At 38.1% G+C, this 23009-nt stretch overlaps 1 protein-coding gene and 1 long non-coding RNA gene across 4 annotated transcripts in view; one reads left to right on the top strand and one right to left on the bottom strand.

Moving 5' to 3' along the window:
• The window catches only part of LOC135322534 (uncharacterized), a 117231-nt gene that overhangs the window by 457 nt on the left and 93765 nt on the right, over nucleotides 1–23009 (top strand). The gene's annotated exons all lie outside the window — the stretch shown is intronic.
• The window catches only part of ANO4 (anoctamin 4), a 263559-nt gene continuing 261695 nt past the window's right edge, over nucleotides 21146–23009 (bottom strand). For both annotated transcript variants that reach the window (XM_031462956.2, XM_031462957.2), the window contains one exon: nucleotides 21146–21992. The gene's annotated coding sequence lies outside the window, so the exon portion shown is untranslated. The remainder of the gene's footprint in view (nucleotides 21993–23009) is intronic.

Below are 23009 nucleotides of genomic sequence, written 5' to 3'. Positions count from 1 at the left end.
TCACTAAGGTGGAAGTTTCTAAAATATTATACAGTCAGATAAAACTAAGTTCAGCTTGCATGGTAGAGTGTATTAAAGTACTTCAAGTTGTGGCAAAATACTGAGTAGGTCATGGTTTTCAATGCGTCGGTCCCAATCAGTGGTATCAAGATCACCTGGGCACTTGTAGCAGCTGACTTTCTCGGGCCTACCTTAGACCTGCTGAGTCAGAAACAGTGCTGGTAGGATTCAGGTGATTCTAACGCGTGCTGGAGTTTGAGAACTACTGGGCTAGATGATTGTGTTAGTAGAAAAAACAAACTGGACTGTATATAAATGATTCCTTTTAAAATGGTTTGAATATTTCCTCTGTTTGTTTGCTGGATTTGCTTTACATGTTGGAACTCAGTGCTTCCAAAAGATCACAGCTTCCTAATAGGTGAGGTCTGAATTCATGAAGGTTGAAGATTACCTCCTTGAGGGCTAACACGTAGGCAAGCTGAGTGTAGCAGTGCATAGCATCCCACTGATAACAGCTTTCCTATTTACCCCTCCCTCCTGGGGTGTTAATAGGATCCAAATCCAATACTTTTAAGTATTTAAAATCACTCAAGTCATAAAAACATTATTGAGCAAGTTTCCTTAACTTTTTGTTAAACATTTTATAAAATTGGTGTCTAAAACCAGTCAATGGTCATTTCGGGGAAATTACAAATGTTCCTGTTGGGAAAAAAATAGCTGGACTTCGATCTGAGTGGCTTAACTTCTTCACTAAGGTAGAGGATTGTATGCAGTTGAGGTTTTACATTTGCCTCTTTCATGCTGAAGCTTGTTTACAGGAAAGGGAGTTTACATTGATTGCATGCTCTAAGCACTAAAAATTTGACTGTAGGCATCACACTCTGTTATGCATTGGGGGAGGGGAAGATGGGTTCTTGATTTCTATCACGTACAAGCTCTCTCTGAGGCTCTAAGACAGATACTCGTGCATTAACTAGCTGAGGGATAATACACAGGGAAATTGTCTGAATGAGTGGGGGCAGATTGCAATAGGAGACTTCCGGGAAGAGAACTTGTTGGGAGACACTTGTTGAAAAGTTGATGTTCAAGTGAGACCCTACAGCTAGAGATTGATCTGAATAGGCAAAGAGAGGAAATATGTTTTGCTAGGGAGTGTGGTGCACGGAGGGAGAGTATAAGCAAAGCTTTGGAAGGAGTAAAGAATCTGCCCTTCTGGGGGATGTGAGGGGATCCTGGCTAGAACAGAGGTTGATACTGAGGTGAAGAAAGGTTGTGTAAGTAGAGTGGCCAGTTTCAAGGACCAGGATGCAGAGTTAGGACTTTTACCAGAACTTCCCTTTGAATCCAGGAAGGTCTGGTACCTGGCAGGGGTATTTGCTATATTCTTAATCTGCCTCTACCGTACGTTAGACTATATTTATAGTGATGACAATGAATCATCAAAGGAAGATAAATGGGTTTCAATTTCCTTTATTTAAGGAACTCTGGAAAGTATATTTATAGAGAATTTTATAGAAATTTATTTCTAGAGAGATTTGAATTTTAAAAAATCAGCTAAAATAAAATTTTGCTAGTTCCAAGATAAACTCCCCTGTTGTTTGGATAGTTTTATATCTGCATAGCCAAGATTTTAATGAAGATTATAGTATTGAAGTGGGATATTTCTAATACTCTAGTCTTATGAAGACTCATAAGATTAGGTATATTAGAAAATCCTCAAATTATGGCATCCTCATTATGCATGATATTTAAAATACTCCACCATCCACACTGGGAAACAGAGTTCATCAGAAACATGCTAATTTTTTGCTGGTTCTATTGGTTGTTTTTGCATGCATTCATCCAATGAATACTTGATTTCTTTTTATTTTCCCAGTTTAATTGAGATATAATTGACATACAGTGCTATGTAAATTGAAGACATAAAGCATAATTTTTTATGCTTTATATTGTGAAATGATTACCCTAATAAGTTTAGTTAACATCCCTCATCTGTATAAATACAAAAGAAAAGAGAAAAAGTGGTTTTTTTCATTGTGATGAGAACCCTTAGAATCTATTCTCTTAATACTTTTTAAATATATCTTGCAGCAGTGTTAACTATAGTCATCACGTTGTGCATTATATTCCTAATACTCATTTATCTTTTCTTGAGATATAATTGGCATATAGCATTATATTGGTTTCAGGTGTACTACATAATAATTTGATATTTCTATATATTATGTATATATTACTAAATGATGGCCATTAAGTGTCTAGTTAAGATCAATCACAATTAGTTATAAATTTTTTTCTTGTGATAAGAACTTTTAAGATCTATTCCCTTAGCAAATTTTAATGTTCAATATGGTATTAAGTATAATCACCATGCTGTGCATTACATGCCCATGACTTACTTATTTTATAACTGAAAGTTTGTAACTTTTGTCTACCTTCACCTATATTGCCCATCCCCTGTCCCCGCCTCTGGCTACCTCCAGTCTATTTTCTGTATCTGTGAGTTCAGTTGTCTGTTTTGTTTTTTTAGATTCCACTTATGAGTGAGATGATATGGTATTTGTCTTTTCTCTGTCTGACTTGCTGCACTCAGTGTAATACCATCAACATTATCCATGTTTTTGCAAATGGCAAGTTTTCCATTTATTTTATGGCTGAATAATATTCCATTGTATAAATACACCACATTTTCTCTATCAGTTTAAGTGCCGATGGACACTTAGTATATTCCCATGTCTTTGCTATTGTAAATAATGAACTTGGGGATACATATATCTTTTTGAGTTGGTGTTTTTTGTTTCCATCAAATAAATACCCAGAAGTGGAATAGTTGGATCATATAGTTCTATTTTTAAGTTTTTGAGGAACCTCCATACTGTCGTCCATAGTGGCTGCACCAGTGTACAGTTCCACCAACATTATACAAATGTTTTAATTTCCTTTTCTCCACATCCTCCCTGACATGTGTTATTCCTTGTGTTTTTGATTATAGCCATTCTAACAAGTGTGAGGTGATACCTCATTGTGATTTTGCTTTGCATTTCCCTAACAATTAGTGATGTTAAATACCTTTTCATGTACTTGTTGGCCATTTGTATGTCTTCTTTTGAAAAGTGTTCAGATTATCTGCTCATTTTAAAATTATATTGTTTTCCTATTGAGTTGTATGAGTTAATTATATACTTTGAATATTAACCCCTTATCAGATACATGATTTACAAATATTTCTCCTATTCAGTAAGTTGCTTTTTCATTTTGTTGATGATTTCCTTTATTGTGCAGAAGCTTTTTAATTTGATGTAGTTCCATTTGTTTATTTTTGCTTTTGCTGCATTGTTTTTGGTGTCAGATTCAAGAAATCATCACTGAGACTGATGTCAAGGAGCTTACCACCTATGTTTTCTTCTTAGAGTTTTATGGCTTCAGGTCTTATGTTCAAATCTTTGATACATTTTGAATTGATTTTTGTATATGGTGTGAGATAATGATCCAGTTGCATTCTCTGCATGTGGCTGTCCAGTTTTCCCAGTACCATTTATTGAAGAGACATTTTCTGTCCCCATTGTATATTCTTGGCTCCTTTTTCACAAATTAATTGACCATATATATGTAGGTTTATTTCTGGGCTCTCTATTCTGTTCCATTGATCCATGTGTCTGTTTTAATGCCAGTACTCACACAGCACTGTTTTGGTTACTGACTTTGTAATACAGTTTGAAATTAAGAAATGTGATGCCTCTAGTTTTCTTCTTTCTCGAGATTGCTTGCTTTGGCTATTTGGGGTCTTTTGTATTTCCAGACATATTTTAGGATTGTTTGTTCTGTAAAAAATTCCATTGGAACTTTGATAGGATTGAATTAAACTGTGAATTGTCTTGGATAGTATGGACATTTTAACAATGTTAATTTTTCTCATCCATGAGCATGGAATATCTTTCCATTTATTTGTGTCATCTTTGATCCACTGGCTGTTCAGCTGCATGTTGTTTAATCTCCACATACTTGTGAATTTTCCAGTTTTCTTCTCATAGTCAATTTTGTGGTTGGAAAAAGTTCTTTATATTATATCTGTCTTAAATTTGTTAAGACTTGTTTTGTGGCCTAACATACGATATATCCTGTAGAATTTACCATGTCTTCTTGAGAAGAATGTGTATTCTTCTGTTTTGGGATGGAATGTTCTATAAATGTTGGTTAAGTCCATTTGGTGTAATGTGTTCTTTAAGGTCAATGTTTTCTTATTGATTCTCTGTTTGGATAATCTATCCATTGATAAAAGTGGAGTATTAGTCACCTACTATTATTGTATTGCTGTCCTTTTGTACTATAGGTCGATATTTCCTTTATATATTTAGGTGTTCCTATGATGGATGCATAAATATTTATAAATATTGTATCTTCTTGTTAGATTGACTTCTTTATCATTATGTAATGACTTTCTTTGTCTCTTATTACAATCTTTATATTAAAATCTATTTTATTTCATGTGAGTAACCCAATTTCTTTGGGTTTCCATTTGTGTGGAATATCTTTTTAGATCCTTTCATTTTCAGTTTGTATGTGTCCTTACAGCTGAAGTGAGTCTCTTGAAGGCAGCATATAGATAAATTCTGTGTTTTTATGCGTTCAGCCATTGTATATATTTTGATTGGAAAATTTAGTCTATTTATAGCTTTGTAATACAGTTTGAAATCAGGAAATATGATGTCAATAATTTAATTATTGACATTCTGTACTTACTGCACTTGTTAAATGTTTTCTGGCTTTTCTGCAGTTTCTCTTTTTCTGTCTTTTTCACTTGCTGCTTCCTTTCTGATTTGATGGTTTTCTGTAGCAGTATACTCAGATTGCTTTCACTTTTTGTTGTGTATATCTACTATAGGGTTTTGCTCTGTGGTTTACATGAACCTTACATACAACAAATTATATTTGTAACAGCCTATTTTAAGTTGATAACAACTTAAGTTTGATGCATTCTAAAGCTCTCCATTTTTACTTCCACCCACTCATGTTTTTGTGGTCACATTTTGCATCTTTTTATTTAGTGTATTCCTTAAGCTGTTGTAGTTACAGTTATTTCTACTACTTTTGTCTTTCAAACTTTACACAAGCTTTATAAGTAACTAACCCACCACCTTACAACATCTGATTATTTTGAATTTTACTATATATTTACCTTTAGAAGTGAAGTTTATACTTTTATATGTTTTCCTGCTACTAATTAGCACCCTTTTGTTGCTGCTTAAAGGAGCTGCTTTAACATTTCTTGAAAGTCTAGTGGTGATGAGATACTTAAGCTTTTGCTTGCCTAGAAAATCCTTTCTCTCTCCTTCAATTCTGAAGGACCCTTTCCTGGGTAGAATATCTGGATTGGCAGGGGTTTTTTTCATTCAGTACTTTGAATATATTATGCTACTCCCTTCTGGCCTGCAAAAGTTTCTCCTGGAAAATTTGCTGATAGTCGAACATTTGCACATAACAAATTGTTTTTCTCTTGCTGCTTTTAAGATTCTCTTTAACTTTTGACATTTAATTACAATATTTCTTGGCATGGTTCTTTTTGGGTTTATCTTATTTGAGTCTCCTTAGGATTCCTGGATCTGGATGTCTGCATCCTTCCCCAAGTTAGGGAAGTTTCCAGCCATTATTTCTTCAAATAAGTTTTCTGCCCCTTTCTCTCCCTTCCGATTCTGGAACCCCTATGATGCAAGTGTTGGTCGGCTTGATGTTGTCCTGTAAGTCCCTTAAGCTATCGTCACTCTTTCATTCTTGTTTCTTTTGCTGTCCTGATTGGACAAGTTCCACCACCCTGTCTTCAAATTCAAATTCATTAAGTTCAGACAAGGGTCTGCTACTGAATCCTTGTAATTTTTCACTTCCGTTATTGTATTCTTCAGCTCTTTGACTTCTATTTGGTACTTTTCTACATTTTCTCTCTTCATTGAAATTGTCACTTTGTTCATGCATTTTTCTCCTGAGCTCAATGAGTATCTTTATGACTGCTACTTTGAAGTCTATCTGAAAAATCACTTATCTCCACTTCATTAAGGTCTTTTTGTGAGGTTTCGTTTTTTTCCTTTCATTTGGAACATATTCATCTATTTCTTCATTTCCCTTGACTCTCTCTGCTCTAGCTTTTGTTTGTCTGTCAAACCTTAGTGATTGTCCAAACAGCCTACTTATTCTTTTTAAAAAATTTTTATTAAAGTATAGCTGATTTACAATGTGAGTTTAAGGTGTACAGCAAAGTGATTCAGTTATACGTGTACATATATATATGTGTGTGTGTGTAAGCGTGTGTGTGTTTTCTTTTCAGATTATTTTCCATTATATATTATTACAAGAAATTGAGTATAGTTCCCTGTGCTATACCATAGGTCCTTGTTTATCTATTTTATATATAGTAATGTGTGTTTGTTAATCCCCACCCCCTGATTTATTCCTCCCTACCCTTTCCCCTTTGGTAACCACAGTTTTTTTCTATGTCCATGAGCCTGTTTTGGGTTTGTAAATAGAATTTGTATGATTTTTTTTAGATTCCACATATAAGTGATGTCATATGATATTTGTCTTTCTCTGACTTACTTCACTCAATATGATAATCTCTGGGTCCATCCATGTTGCTGCAAATGGCATTATTTCACTCTGTTTATCAAGAAGCCTACTTATTAGTGTCTCCCAGTATTTCAGGTTATGCCAAGACCTCTCAGTGTCCCAAAGGGGAGGATCTCAGTCAGCAACTAGATTCAGGCCGATTGGAAGCCAGAACTTCAGGCAGTAGCTTTTTAAAGTATGCAAATATGTACAGTCCTGTAAAACCACAGGGGTAATTCCCACTGGCCACCAGAGCCAAGCAAACTAGAGGTGCCTCCTGGGCAGCAGTCACCTAAGTTGGGATGACAGATGAGTGTACACATTTCTGGGAGACACTGATGAGCTGGAGTAAGGCAGAGGGAGAGTGCAAAGACTAAATCCACTAGCCTCTTTCCCCTGTGAGCACTTTGGTAGGCTCCACTCAGGCCAAAGCTCCTGGATAAATAAACCTCTTCCACAGAAAGACTGGGGGTGTGTGCAGCCTTGTCATATATGGCCTTTATTATGTTGAGGCACTTTCCTTCTGTAGCTGATTTGTTAAGAGTTTTGTCTTTTTTTTTTTTTTTAAATCATGAATGAATGTTGAATTTTGTCAAATGTCTTTTCTGCATCTATAATATTATCATATAACTTTTCTTTCCATTAATATTGATTTGTGCGTGTTAAGCCATTCTTGCATCCCCAGGATAAATCCTCTTTGATCATGGTGAATGGTCCTTTTAATGTGCTGCTAAATTTGGTGTGCTATTATTTTATTGAGGATGTTTGCATCTATATTAATCAGGAACAACAGCCTGTAGTTTTATTTTCTTGTAGTGTCCTTTTCTTGCTTTGATATCAGGGCAATACTGGCTTCATGAGTTTGGGAGTATTCCCTCTTCTTTGATTTTTTTGGGAGTATTTTATAAGAATTAGCTTTAATTCTTCCTTAAAAATCTGGTAAATAATTGGCTTTAATTCTTCCTTAAATTTTTGTCTCCTGCTGCCCAGGAAACATTTGGTCCTGGGATTTTCTTCATCAGGAAATTTTAAATTACTGATTCAGTCTCTTTACTAGCAATTTGTTCCAATTTTCTGTTTCTTCCTCATTCAGTCTTGGTAGGTTGTATGTTTCCAGGAATTTTTACATTTTTTTCTAGGTTGTCCAATTTGTTGGCATATAGTTGTTCATAGTAGTCTGTTACGATCCTTTGCATTTCTGAGTATCAATTGTAATGTCTCCTTTTTCATTTATAATTTTGTTGATTTGGTCCCTCCCTATTTTTTGGTTAGTCTAGAGTTTTCTCCATTTTGTTCATCTTTTCAAAGAAACTTCTTAGTTTCTTACTCTTTTCTATTGTTTCCCTGTTCTCTTATTTATTTCTGTTCTAATATTTCTTATTTCCTTCCTTCTGCAAATCTTGGGCTCAGTTTGGTCTTCTCTTTCTAGTTCCTTTAGTCATAGAATTAAGTTGTTTGAGATCTTTCTTTTTTATTAATGTGTGCATTTATTGCTGTGAACTTTTCTCTTAGAACTGCTTTTGCTATCCCAAAAGTTTTGGTAGGTTGTATTTCCATTTTTGTTTGTTTCAAGGGACTATTATTTCACCTTTAATTTCTTCTTTGATCCATTGTTGATCAGGAGAATGTTGTTTAATTTCCATGTATTCATGAACTTTTCAGTTTCCTCTTGTTACTGATTTCTACTTTCATCCCATTGTTTTCAGAGAAAATGCTTGGTATGATTTCAATCTCTTTGAACTTGCTAAGATTTGTTTTGTAACCTAACGTGGTTTATCCTAGAAAATGTTCCATGTGCTCTTGAGAAGAATTTATATTCTGCTGTTGTTGGGCAGAATGTTCTATATATGTCTGTTAGGTTCATTTGGTCTATAGTATTGCCCAAATCTACTGTTTGCATATTGAGCGTCTGTCTGGATGTTCTATCTTGTTGTGAAGTACCCAACAATTATTATATTGCTGTTTATTTCTCCTTTTAGCTCTGTTAGATATTGCTTTACATTTTTAGGTCCTCTGATACTGGTTACAAATATTTACAACTGTTATATCTTGATGGATTGACCCTTTATCATCATATAATGACCTTCTTTGCCTTTCGTTTTACCATTTTTATGTGTGTGTGTGTATATATACAGTCAGTTTACAATGTGTCAATTTCTGGTATACAGCATAATCCTTCAGTCATACATGAACAGACATATATTCGTTTTCGTATTCTTTTTCACCATAAGTTACTACAAGATATTGAATATAGTTCTCTGTGCTATACAGTGTGAACTTGTTTATCTGTTTTGTACATACTAGTTAGTACCTACAAATTTGGAACTCCCAATCCCAATTTATCCCTTCCCATCCCCTTCTCTCCCTGGTAACCATAAGTTTGTTTTCTATGTGTGTCCGTTTCTATTTTGTAAATAAGTTTGTTTGCCTTTTTTTTTTTGATTCCACATATAAGTGATATCATATGGTATTTTTCTTTCTCTTTCTGGTTTACTTCACTTAGAATGACATTCTCCAGGGACATTCATGTTGCTGCAAATGGCATTATTTTGTTCTTTTTATGACTGAATAGTATTCCATTGTATAAATATACCACATCTTCTTTATCCAGTCATCTGTCGATGGACATTGAGGTTGTTTCCTTGTCTTGGGTATTGTAAATATTGCTGCTATGAACATTGGAGTGCATGTATCTTTTTGAATTAAGGTTCCTTCTGGATTTATGCCCAGGAATGGGATTGCTGGATCACATGGTAAGTCTGTTTTTAGTCTTTTGAGGAATGTCCATACTGTTTTCCATGATGGCTACACCAAATTACATTCCCACCAACAGTGTAGGAGGGTTCCCTTTTCTCCACAGCCTCTCTAGCATTTATTATTTGTGGACTTTTGAATGATGGCCATTCTGACTTGTGTGAGACGATACCTCATTATAGTTTTGATTTGCATTTCTTTAATAATTAGTGATAGTGAACAGTTTTTCATGTGCCTATTGGCCATTTGTATGTCTTCCTTGGAGAATTGCTTGTTTAGGTCTTCTGCCCATTTTTGGATTGGATTGTTTGTTATTAAGTTGTGTGAGCTGCTTATATATTCTGGAGATTAAGCCCTTGTCAGTCTCATCTTTTGCAAATATTTTCTCCCATTCCATAGCCTGTCTTTTTGTTTTGCTTATGGTTTCCTTTGCTGTGCAAGAGCTTAGAAGTTTAATTAGGTCCCATTTCTTTATTTTTGCTTTTATTTCTGTTGCTGGGATAGACTGCCCTAGGAGAACATTGCTGAGATTTATGTTGGAGAATGTTTTGCCTATGTTTTCTTCTAAGAGATTTATAGTGTCTTGAGTTATGTTTAAGTCTTTAAGCCATTTTGAGTTTGTGTTTGGTGTGAGGGACTATTCTAACTTTATTGATTTACGTGTAGCTGTCCAGTTTTCCCAACACCATTTGCTGAAAAGATTGTCTTTATTCCATTGTGTGTTCTTGTCTCCTTTGTCAAAAATTAATTGACCAAAAGTTTGTGGGTTTATTTCTGGCTTTCTATTCTCTTCTGTTGATCCATATGTCTGTTTTCATACCAATACCATGTTGTTTTGATTACTGCAGCTGTGTAGTATTGTCTGAAGTCTGGGAGGGTTAGTCCTCCAGTTTCATTCTTTATCTTCAGTATTTCTTTGGCAATTCTGGCTCTTTTGTGATTCTATATAAATTTTATGATTATTTGTTCTAGTTCTGTGAAAAATGTCCTGGGTAACTTGATAGAGATTACATTAAATCTATAGATTGCTTTGGGTGGTATTTTAACAATGTTAATTTTTCCAATCCGAGAACATGGGGTATCTTTCCATTTCTTTAAGTCATCTTTAATTTCCTTAGTCAATGTTTTGTAGTTCTTGACATATAGGTCTTTCACTTCCTTGGTCAGATCTATTCTTAAGTATTTTATTTTTTTGGATGCAATTTTAAAAGGGATTGTTTATTTACTTTCTTTTCCTGCTATTTCATTGTTAGTGTAAAGAAATGCCACTCATTTCTGTATGTTAATCTTGTATCCTGCTACCTTGCCGAATTCTTTTATTAGCTCTAGTAGTTATTGTGTGGAGCCTTTAGGGTTTTCTATATATAGTATCATGTCATCTACATATAGTGACAATTTTACCTCTTCTCTTCCAATTTGGATCCCTTTTATTTCTTTTTGTCTAATTGCTGTGGCTAGGACTTCCAATACTATATTAAATAGAAGTAGTGAGAGTGGGTATCCTTGTCTTGTTCCAGATTTTAGGGGAAAGGCTTTCAGCTTTTCGTCACTGAGTACTATGCTGCCTGTAGGTTTGTCATATATAGCTTTTATTATGTTGAGATATGTTCCCTCTATACCCACTTTGGTAAGAGTTTTTATCATAAATGGGTATTGAGTTTTTTTTCAGTTTTCAGTTTTATTAAGTAGAATTGTTACAATTAGATTGCACATATACAGTATATTGCATGTAAATACATACGCATAATACACTGCACGTATTTTTAAATTTTACGTATATGTACTGTTCATTGTTTCTAAGAATGTTTAAAGCTTTAGCTTTTTAAATTTACATAGTTATCAAAGGAATAAAGCCAACCACAAAATAAGAATTAATTCAAAAATGTGCATAGACCCCACTATTAACAGCAACAATATTTATGATTGCCAAGATATGGAAGCATCCTAAGTGCACATCAATAGATGAATGGATAAAGAAGATGCAGCATTCCATATGTAATTGAATACAACTCATCCATAAGAAAGAAGGATATTTTGCCATTTGCGGCCCTTCATTCACTTTTTTTTCCACTTCAAAAACCAGAATTTTACAACTGGCATAAACATTTCCATTGTATCAAAAACAACAAAATACCTAGAAATAAACAACCAAGGAGGTTACCTATGCTCTGCAAACTGTAAAACATTGATGAAGGAAATTGAAGATGATACAAAGAAATGGAAATATATCTTGTGCTCTTGGATTGGAAGAATCAACATCATCAAAATGGTCACACTACTCAAAGCAAGCTACAGATCCAATGCAACAACCCCTGTCAAAATACTCACAACATTCTTCACAGAAATAGAACAGACAATTTCAAAATTTTATGGAACTATAAAAAACCCCAAACTGCCAAAGCAATCTTTTGTAGGTCTTTTTTAGGGTGCTGAATTTTATCAAATGCTTTTCTGCATCTATTGAGATGATCATATGATTTTGTCCTTTCTCTTGTTGATGTGGTGTATCATGTTGATTGATTTGCGTATGTTGATCCATCCTTGTGTCCCTGGGATGAATCCAACTTGATCATGATGTATGATCTTTTTTGTGTTGTTGGATTCCATTTGCTAGTATTTTGAGAATTTTTGCATCTATATTCATCAAAAATATTGGCCTATAGCTTTCTTTTTTGGTAGTGTTTTTGTCTGGCTTTGGTATCGGTGATGGTGGCTTTGTAGAATGAGTTTGAGGATGTTCCCTCCTCTTCAATCTTTTGGAAGAATTTGAGAAGGATTGGTATGAACTCTTCTTTGTATGTTGATAGAATTCCTCATCTGGTCCTGAACTTTTGTTTGCAGGGAGGTTTTTTATTGCTGATTCTATTTCACTTCTAGTGATTGGTCTGTTCAAATGATCTATTTCTTCTTGATTCAGTTTTGGTGGACTGTATGTTTCTAGAAACTTGTCCATTTCTTCTAAGATATCCAATTTACTGCCATATAGTTGTTCATAGTATCTCTTATGATTTTTTTTGTATTTCTGTGGTATTCGTTGTAATCTCTCCGTTTTCATTTCTTATTTTGTTTACTTGTGTCCTCTCTTTTCTTCTTGGTGAGCCTGGCCAGAGGTCTGTCAATTTTATTTACTCTTTCGAAAAACCAGCTCTTGGTTTGATTTTTTCTATTGTTTTTCAAATTTCTTTTTTATTTATTTCCTCCCTGACCTTTATTATTTCTTTCCTTCTGCTGACTTTAGGTTTTATTCGTTCTTCTTTTTCTAATTCTTTTAGGTGGTAGGTTAGGTTGTTTATTTGTTTTTTGAGGAAGGACTTTATCGCCATGAACTTCTCTTTTAGGACTGCTTTTGCTGCATCCCATAGATTTTGTGTGGTTGTGTTTTCATTGTTGTTTGTCTTAAGGTATTTTTAAATTTCTTCTTTGATTTAATTATTGACCCATTGGGTTTTTTTGGTAGCATGTTGTTCAGTCTCCATGCTGTCATTTTTTTCTCATTTGTTTTTCTGTGGTTGAGTTCTAGTTTCATGCCATTGTGGTCAGAGCAGATGCTTGGAATAATTTCTATCCTCTTAAATTTGTTGAGGCTTCCTTTGTGCCTAAGTATTCTACCCTAGAGAATGTTCCATGAGTACTTGAAAAAAATGTATATTCTGTTTCTTGGGGATGTAATGTCTTAAAAATATCAACCAAGATCAACTGTTCTCTGGCTCTACAGATTTAGGAGTATCAGTTATCTATTTTGGTCTTGAAGGGCTGTTTTATTTTTTGTTTGTTATTTTTTATTTAAAGTGGGAGCATTCCTTTGTAGAGGCTATGCATCTAATAGTTTTGTTGGGAGGGCTGTTCTTTGTATGGATGGTTGCCATGTTTTTCTTCCACGTGTGTTGGCTATTATCCCTTTGGGGGTGTGGTTGGTGTTGTGGTGATCAGAGCCTGCCCTGATTGTTGTTGAGTGGGGCCTCCTGTTTTGTTCTGTGGTTGTCACAGCCTTGACAGGGGCTAGGTCTGCTCTCCCTTGGCTAGAATAGAGGCTTCAGACCTGTTTCTGAGCTGTGGTGTGTGGTAGGCCAGGTTGGAGCAGTTCAGCTGGGAAGAAGAGTTGGAAGATGTCCACTGAGAAGTGTCCTCTGTGGTATTGTCTGTCATTTGTTACATGGGCTTACAAGGTACTCTGTGTTGATGCTGCCTTTGTCCCCACCTTTGTGTGGGAATGTAGGCTTGCTCTGGTGTCCCCCAGGTTCTGGGCCCCAGGAACCACCAGTGCAGATCTGCCAAAGTCAGGCACCAGGACCCACTATAGCAAGCATGCAGTCACACACCTGAATCTGTGGTGTGCCACAGGGTCAGCGCAGACTCCAGCCCTGCCTCTGTGTAAGATACAGTATGCTGGCCTGTTGTAAATACCCATACTCACCTCGCCATGCACCAGAACTCCACTCACTGCCTGTTCATCCCCGAGGCATGGGTCCACAAAGGGTCTAGAGAGAACAAATCCACCCTCTCTGCCTGGGGTTGTAAACAAACCTCAGTCCTTCCTGTGAAGTTGCAGGGCCACTGGGTATGGATTCAGCTTTCAGCCCTGCCTTGGCACATCAGTGATGGCTGTCACCAAGCCCCACCTCTCTTCTTGGAGAACACCCCAGCAATGGAGCCACGTGGAGAAAGCAGCTAGGGTGCAGCTCATTGCACCCCTCGCCCCTCAATGCACACCAGCAGTGGTGTTTTTTTATGGGGCCCCCTGGTTGTTCTGTTCTGCACCCACCCCTAGCTAGAGCTCATACTGCCCTCCAGTCCCCTGAGGCTGTCTTTGCCCGGGCTCCTCACTGATCCCCAGCAGCCAGTCCTGGCTTACCCCTGTGGCTCGCATCTAGGGCTGGGGATCACAGGGACCCTCTGTGCCAGTTTCCCTTAGTTCTGTCTGCCAAGCGGCTGCCATTTTCTCCTCAGAGCCTCAGAAGCTCCACTTCTGTCCACCCGACCTCCTGGCTGGAGAGAAGGTGTCCCAGTATGAGGGTGCTTTTCTTCCTATGCTGCTCCCTCCCTGTAGGACCTGTCCTGCACCAATTTTTTCTTTTTTCTTTTCTTACTGGATTTTTTTGAGAATCCTCCTGTATGTCAAAGTGAGAGATACTCTGCCAGAGTACAGTAGGTGTTCTGTGCAATTCATTGGGTTTGTAGATGTAATTCTTGGTGTATTTGTGGGAGAGGGTGAGCTGTGAGTCTCTCTACTCTGCCATCTTGGCCCAAACCTTCCTGTTTTTACCATTTTTAATTTAAAACCTATTTTGTCTGTTATAGTTACCCCTGCTTTTTTCTTTCTTTCTTTCTTTTGATTACCATTTGCTGAAATATCTTTTTCCACCCCTTCAGTGTCAGTCTATGAGTGTCTTTAAGGCTAAATGAGTCTCATATTGTTGGATCTTTTTTTCTTATCCATTTGGCCATTCTATGTCTTTTGATTGAAGAATTTAATCTATTTACATTTAAAAAAATATTAATAGATAAGGACATACTATTGCCATTTTGTTAATTATTTTCTGGTTGTTTTGTAGATCCATTGTTCTTGCTCCTTACTGCTGTCTTTTTATGTGTTTTGATGTCTTTCACTATTAGTATTCTTTATTTATCATAATGTGTGTGTGTTTGTGTGTAAATACTACTGCTTCTTCCCTTGTCATTACCATGAGGCTTACGTATAGTATCTTAAAATTTTAACCCCTTGTTTTAAACTGATAATGACTCAACTTTGATAACGTTCCTAAACTTTACACTTTTACTTCCCCTCTCACATTTTAGGTTATTGATGGCACAGTTTATATATGTTTTAATATTTTATATCCAATAACATTGTGGTTTTTTTTTTCTACATTCGTTTTTCGATTTTTAAACTAGAGTTTTAAATGAATTATGCTCACCACTGTTACCATATTACAGAATCTTTCTTTAACTATATTTAACATTACCAGTGACTTTTGCCTACCTTCTAGTGTTTTTATGATGTTAATTAGCATCCTTTTACTTCCACACAAAGAACTCCCTTTAGCATTTCTTATAAGGCAGGTCTAGTGGTAATGAACTCCCTCAGCCTCTGTTTGTTTGGGAAAGTCTATATCTCTCCATTTCTGAAGGACAGCTCTGCCACGTATAGATTTCTTGGTTGACAGTTTTTCTTTTCTCTTTTTTTTTTTTTTTTTTTTGCTTAGTATTTGCCATTTTTTATTTTAAGGTGACTTAACCAATGTAGGGGACATAAGCATTAAAAATTATTTTTTATTAAGCTATACATATAACATTGCATAAGTTTAAGGTGTACAATGTGTTGGTTTGACACATTTTTTAACATTTTTATTGATATAATAATTTTACAATGTTGTGTCAAATTCCAGTGTAGACAGTTTTTTCTTTCAATGTTTTGAATATATCATCCCATTCTCTCCTGGTCTGCAAAGCTTCTGTTGAAAAATCTGCCCATAGCCTTATGAGAGTTCTCTACTCTTTATTCCTCACTGCTTTCAAAATTCTTTCTTTGTCTTTCACTTTGTCAATTTAATTATAATGTGTCTTGGTGTAGCCCTACTTGGGTTCACCTATCTGGGGACTTTTGGACCTCATAAATCTGATGTCCATTTCTTTCCCCAGGTTGGGGAAGTTTTCAGCCATGATTGCTTTAATATGCTTTCATTCCCTTTCTCTTCTTCTGGAATGCCCATAATGCAAATACTGCTTCTTTTCATTGTGTCATATAAGTCACATACTCTTTTTATTCTTTTTTCTATTTGCTTCTCTGGATAATTTCAAATGTCCTGTTTTCCAGGTCACCAATTCCTTCTTCTGCATGGTCAAGTCTGTTTTGACGCTCTCTTTTGAATTATTCAATTCAGTCATTGCAATTTTTATCTCTAGGATTTGTTTTTTTGATGATTTCTATTCTTTGCTTGAACTTCTTGTTATGTTTGGCATTGTTTTCCTGATTGTTTAGTTTTCTGTGTGTTCTTGTAGTTCACTTAATTTCTTTTGGGAGAATCATTCTGAATTCCTTGTCTGACAATTCATAGATCTCCATTTTTTTTTTAATCCAAATTCCGTTCAAGTTATAGATCATTACTGTCTTGGGGTGGCTATTTTTAAGGGCCATGTGCAGGCTGAGAGAGCCGAGGAAACCAATTGAAAGAAAAATGGAGATGATCAAACCAAGCATTTCCTGGGAGAGTAACCTGGTTTCTTGAGTTATGTATTCAAATTCAGTCCTTTTTTAATCCTGGAGGTACTTTGGTTCTGTCTGTGAGATTTTACGTGATCTGGTTTTGGTGGTTTTTCTGTCACTTGGAGTCAAAACACCATGTCCATGCCATGTCTTACTTTCTAAGATGAAAGATTTCGGCTATACTGCTACTAACATAACTTAAAAATAAAGCACAGAAATAACTCCCAACCGTAATAGCAGCAGGTTATTGAATTGCAGGATTAAATGTGTCAGTGCTGAAAACCGTAGCCTAATCAGCTAACTTTACTGAGCACTTACTCTGTGCGAGGCACTGTCCCTCTTTGTGTTCATCTTCTCTTTTTAGGGCCATATACGGTAGTTGGATATTGTTCCCTTGGTCGGGAACATCACTGAGGAAACTGATGTTCAAAGAAGTTACAGAACTTCCATGAGAACATAGCTAGAGGAGTCAAATCTGGAAACCCAGGTCTCTCTGGTTCTGAAGCAGGGTCCCCTCTGCCCCACAACCATCACCAGTTATACCGTGTTATCTTTTTTTTATTATTATTATTGTTATATTTTGTTTTATTTTGTCTGTAATAATTTATCAAATCATTATAAACTTACATACTTTACCAAGTAATTCCACCTTAATCATTTTGTTGTGTCTTATTCATACTCATTTGAAGAACACAGGGTAGATATAATCTCAGATGATCACATTGAGGTTCAAAGAGTTTGTAGCCTTGCTCAATATCACACAGCTAGTAAGAGTAGGTACCAATATTCAAACACAGGTCTTCTGACTCCAAGCGTACTCCAATCCACCAAAAGTCTTATTTAAATCAAAATATTAGCTTCCTACAGAAAGTAAACTTGAAGAAATAGATTAGTCAGTTTTAAGCTATTCCTTTGCTTGGAAGCAGAGGTGATCATTTCCATTTTCCTCAAAGCACTAACTTGCACGGTGAAACTAGACACTTCTGTGTCTCCTAAATTGGAAATTCAGTATTTTTTTAAAAAATTTTTTATTGATTTATAATCATTTTACAATGTTGTGTCAAATTCCAGTGTAGAGCACAATTTTTCAGTCATACATGAACATGTGTATATTGATTGTCACATTTTTTTCCTGTGAGCTACCATAAGATCTTGTATATATTTCCCTGTGCTATACAGTATAATCTTGTTTATCTATTCTACAATTTTGAAATCCCGTCTATGTCTATCCCTTCCTACCCTCCGCCCCCTTGATCTCCATTTCTTTAGGCTCAGTTATTGGAGCTTTATTAGTTTCCTTTGGTGGTGTCATGTTTACTGATTATTTTTTTTTAATCCTTGATTCCTTATGTTGATAATCTGCACATTTTAGTAAGAAGTCTCCAATTCCAGACTTTATAGGTTTACTTTGGCAGAAACAGTTCTTCACCAGTTAGCTCAGTTTGGGTTTCTGGACATGTCTGCTGGTAACACTTATGCAGGTGGAACTTGCTATCAAGGTGTATTTCTAAGTGAGTCCACTGTCCAAGCTGGGGCCTGGGGTGGGTGCTTCTGGCTGAGAACAGTTGGATAGGACGTCTGGCTGTGTCCTCTACCCAGAGGAGGCTGTAGGATGGACTCTCCAGTTGCCCGAGTCCTCTGGTCAGGCTTACTAGATAGTTGGAACTCGGTACTACACTCAGCAGTAGGGGGAACTATGAATTAGCTTCCCTGCCTTGGTGGGGCAGCAGAGCAGTTTCCAGGGCCTGACATTTCATTGTTTGGGGATCTGAATCAGGCAAGAGTGTGCACTGAATTCTATGGCCAGATGAGGCCACTGGTTTTGCTCTGCAGATGGAGAAAGCCACAGGTGATGCCCTCTGTCCAGGTGCCGCTGCAAGCAAGGTTGTTGGGTGGACCGCACAGCTTCCAGTGTGTTCTGGCTAGGTTTCCTGGCTGGCCCTGCTGAATGCTGTATTCAGAAGTGGGCAGGCAACAAACCGTTTCCCTGCCCAGGCACAGTAGGCAAATTGACTCCAAGGCTGGCAGGTCTGTTTGTGGATCTGATTCCAGTCAACCTGAGTACCAAGTTCCCTGGCCAAATAGGGCCATTGGCTTTGCTTTGCTTTGCAGTTGGTCATTTCTGCCTGCTGTACTCTCTACTTGAGTGTTGCTGAGCTCTGCTGCTTCCAGGTGTTTTGGCCAGGCTTTCTGGTTGTGGTGGGGAGGGGCTATGAATTTGTTCCCCTTCTGGGCAGAGCCCAGGATACCCTCAAACTTGGCAAGGCACTTTGTGGTCTTGACACAGTCTGTCCGGCTTCCCAAGTTCCCGGCCCTATGGTGACATAGACTTTGCTTTGCAGACTGTCAGCGCAGCCCGTCATGCTCTGCTCAAGCATTGCTGCGTTAGGTAGCTTCCAGGTTTTGGGGTCAAGGGTCATGGGGCTGAAAGCTACACTCAGCAGTGGGCTGGGCTATGACTCACCTCCCCTGCCTGGGTGGGGTGGACTAGGCTCTGGGGCTAGTAACACTCTTGTTTGAGGACCTAAATCAGGCAGACCTGCAGCCCACTGGGTTTCCTGGTCCTGGCTCTGCAGATGAGCAAAGCCTCGGACTGGGACTACGACTCAGGCCCTGCATGTAGGAACTAGACCTGCCAAGATCCAAGTGCTGGCCATTGCAAGCCCTTCCCCCCTTCTCCTTCACAATTTTATGTCCAGTGTTTAAGCCCCGTGGATTTCCCCACAACCCCTGTGGGGTGAGATCAGAGTAGGGGCTTCCAAGAAGTGCCCCACAATACTGTGGGAGGTAAATGTCCACTCCAGGCTCTCATTTCCTACTAGAAAAACTCAAGGCTCAGGGGAGACCTCTAGGAATGGTGCTGTGCTGGCCTGGGGAAGGGGCAACATGATTGGCACTTAGCCATTCCTCTTACCCTTCTCATATAGCCTATCCTAGTGTCTGTGGTGTGGGATGGTGGGGCTTCAGCCTCACCCCTATGTTCTAGGATTTTCACAGTGGTGTCTTGTCCATGAATAGTTTAGTTCTCTTCTTGGGAGAGGGAGGGTAGTCAGGAACTACATATGCCATTATTTTGGTGACATCACTCCCAATACTTCTCCCTCTTCAAGCCAAAAAATATCTTAAGATGTTCACTATGTGTTCCTTGTACCAGAAACACAGAAGATGAGTAAGTGTATTCACTATGCTGGTAGAAAGAAATGAAGGGAGTGAGGAAAGAAAAGAGTTACGTGCTCGAAACATATCAGGAATTGCGACTGCCAGAGGCACTTGTAATAGCAAAGGCAGAATTTCATGGGCAAAAAAATTTCTGGCCATAGAGTTGCCTTGGGTTCAGTTTATGCTCAGACCAGTTAGAAAATAGTACTTAACAAATGTTTATCTCCTACCCTGACCAGTGCATTGGGTGGTCCTCTACTTAGATCTGAATGTTCATGGCCCATTCGAAACCTAAGGAGGAATATGCATTCCTTCCCCTACCCCTGCCACTCTTTGTGCCCCAAAGGAGCAGGAGAGAAGCTATGGATAGGTCAAATCCAAGGATTTAATGGGCCCTGATGCTTAGGGTAGAGCTTGAGGCACAACAAGCAAAAGTCACATTGCTGGGTCGGACAAGCAAGTTGTCTTTTGGGGGAGTACCTGTTTGTATTTTATCTTTTGAGACTGTCCTTATTTCACTCCACCCCTGGGGGGAGGAATTTATTTCACAGACTTCTTAACCATGATTGAAAAGAAAACTCTGCCAATGGCCTCTTGTCTTCAGTCCCCATAAAATACATCTCCTTAGTTGAGGCTCTGCTATGGTTAGTAGAGCTGACCTTTGAATGATGTGGAGGTTATGGGCGCCGACCTTAATGCAGTCAGAAATCTGCGTATCACTTTACAGTTGGCCCTCCGTATCCACGGTCATAGATTTAAGTGGCCACAGTACATATTTATTCAAAAGAATCTGCTTATAAGTGGATCCTCGTGGTTTTAAAGCTATGGTGTCAAGGGCTAACTGTATTTCACTTCCAGAGCATCAGGTCATGAGAACTAGAAAGATGAAACTATGAAACGGCTGATGTTCTAGCTGCTCAAAGCCACTGTGACCAACTGTTCCCATCTAAGGGAACATCCAAGGTCTTTGGATTCCCAATCAGCTCAAGTGAACCTGCAGCCAAAATGAGACAGTGTGGATGGAGGTGGTAATGGGAGCACTCCCATTTTCCTGACTGGCCGAGGCAAGATGGTAACACTACTCCAGGGCAGGTTCTGCAGTCTCTGGGAGGAGGGTAATGACAACAGGCATTGCTTAGATACACACTTTTCCTCCTCTAGACGGACAGTCCCCTTCCGAGGAATAGGAGGGCATACTAGAAGGCAGGGTAATCAAAAGCATCATATGCATCATTGGTTGTAATGCATATTTCCTCAACAAAGGGTGTCAGTGGCATTTTTCAAGCTCTTCTGAGTGATTTCTAATTAGTCACTTGGTACCTGAAGAAGGTTGCATGAAAACAAGATGGAAAAGGTGGGTTAGAAAGAAAAATGTAGTCTCTGGAGGATGAAGTGATTTCTAGGGAGTGTTGTAGTGTTTGGGAGTGACAGATTTTGTTTAAAGATCCCACTGTATGAGTCTTATTTTATGAGAAGCAAACACAACAGAATTTCAGAAGACCCCGCTAAAAATATTCCATGTGCATAAATTTATTTTAAATTTTATTGCATCACATTATACAAGCATTAAACATGGCTTCATGTTGGTGACTATTTAAATGTGAAAATTTGTCATTCATGTCAGTACCTTTTGGCTATTTACAAGTAAGGAATTTCTATGTACTTTATATATCTCTGTATTTGTATGTACATATGTAAGAATACATGACTATACATATGTACACACAGAAATACATCTATGGCCATACACATAGCTATAGATATGTCATATATAATAATCTCCTCAGAAAGATCTGAAATTAAAAAAAAAAAGAAAAAGCTGTAAACAGGGTCTTGTTTGTGTTGTTTGGTGACATGGAATTAGGATCCTATGATGACATTCTGGGAATGTGTGTCCAGGTGTCCGAATACCCTTTTTAGCCCAGTGTCTGTAAAATTCACATGGGATAGAATGCAAAAAAGGTAGCAAACAGGCTGAAAAACAGGCCCAGTATACAAGTTCCCCTTGGTTTTAAAAATGTGAGAATGTAACTGCCGGTGACGTGCATGCTTGCTTGGTCAAGGATGGTCTATGGATAGATAGCATTTGTGTGCCGGGCTGCGACGTGATTTCACAGCAGCGTGTTTCCCAGGCAGTCCCTTAAGGGTGCTGACCCCTCTGTTGCTGCCGACGTGTGCGACATGCACTGCGGTTGCATTTGAGTCATTCACTTGGATGTGCTTTTGCACGGCTGGGAGAAGTAAACAGAATTCAGGTCCTTGGCCTGGAAATGAACTATACCTGGGGAAGAAACAGAAGGTATTAAAATCCTACGTACACATGATAACTTAAAGGACACGATGGTGCAGTGGTCTGTACTAAGCATGAACCAAAGACATTCCAAGACTTTGTAACCCCGAACCGAGTCAGGTATGGTATAAACATCCTTGTGCCCACTGTACAGATGAACAGACTGAGTCAGAAAGGCAGTCTGAAGGAAGGTGACATCCTGCCAACTGTTGGGAAAATAGAGACAGACAAACCCTACACTTGCAAGCAAAATTTAGAAATGCCCTCTTTGGGGAGAGAACAGCCCATAATGATGAGGCCAGAAGACACTCCCAAGTGGTGATGGGTCCTGCCGCTCAGCGCAGCCCCGAGGTGTGAACAGGCCACTGCTGCACCTTGGTCTCTGGGCACTGGAGCTCCTGGGAGCGGTTCTCTTCACTAATGCCCACCTCCTACTCCGAATAAAGCTATCTGGATAGTCACCGTTTCTTCTCTGAAGGCTGGACCAGAGCCAGAGAAAAGGCAATCAGAATGGGTGCAGGGGCCAGGGGCTTGGGGCAAGTTACAGAATCCTAGAAGGTTAAAGCCAGATAGGCTCTTAAAGTATTTAGTCCAACTCCTTTTCTCTTGCAAATGTGAAAACTGAATCCCAATCCTGGGAATGTTCCACCCCAGGTCATATAGATAGAGCCTGGAAAAGCCAAATCTGGAATCCAGTGGACTGCAACACGATGCTTAACAACAGAACAAATTCTCTACAGCACTTCATTTGGTAAATGTCTTACATACATTGCCTTATCTGAGCTGCATGTTAGTTCTGCCAAATAAGTAGTCTTAGAGTGAAGTAATTTTCCTAAAGTCCCATGGTCAAATGGCAGATCTGGGAAAGTGCAAAATTACTACATAGCAAAACATGGCTTGCCTTTAGTGAAGCCAAGGCCTACTCTGGAACTGAGGGCAGGATTAGTACTTAATATCCATATGCCGCTATCATCATTGTGGCCTGGGGTCTAGGCAATTTCCTGAGTC

The sequence above is a fragment of the Camelus dromedarius genome, chromosome 11 (assembly GCF_036321535.1).
Source record: "Camelus dromedarius isolate mCamDro1 chromosome 11, mCamDro1.pat, whole genome shotgun sequence".
NCBI lineage: Eukaryota > Metazoa > Chordata > Mammalia > Artiodactyla > Camelidae > Camelus > Camelus dromedarius.
This window is presented reverse-complemented; position numbering and strand designations above follow the sequence as displayed.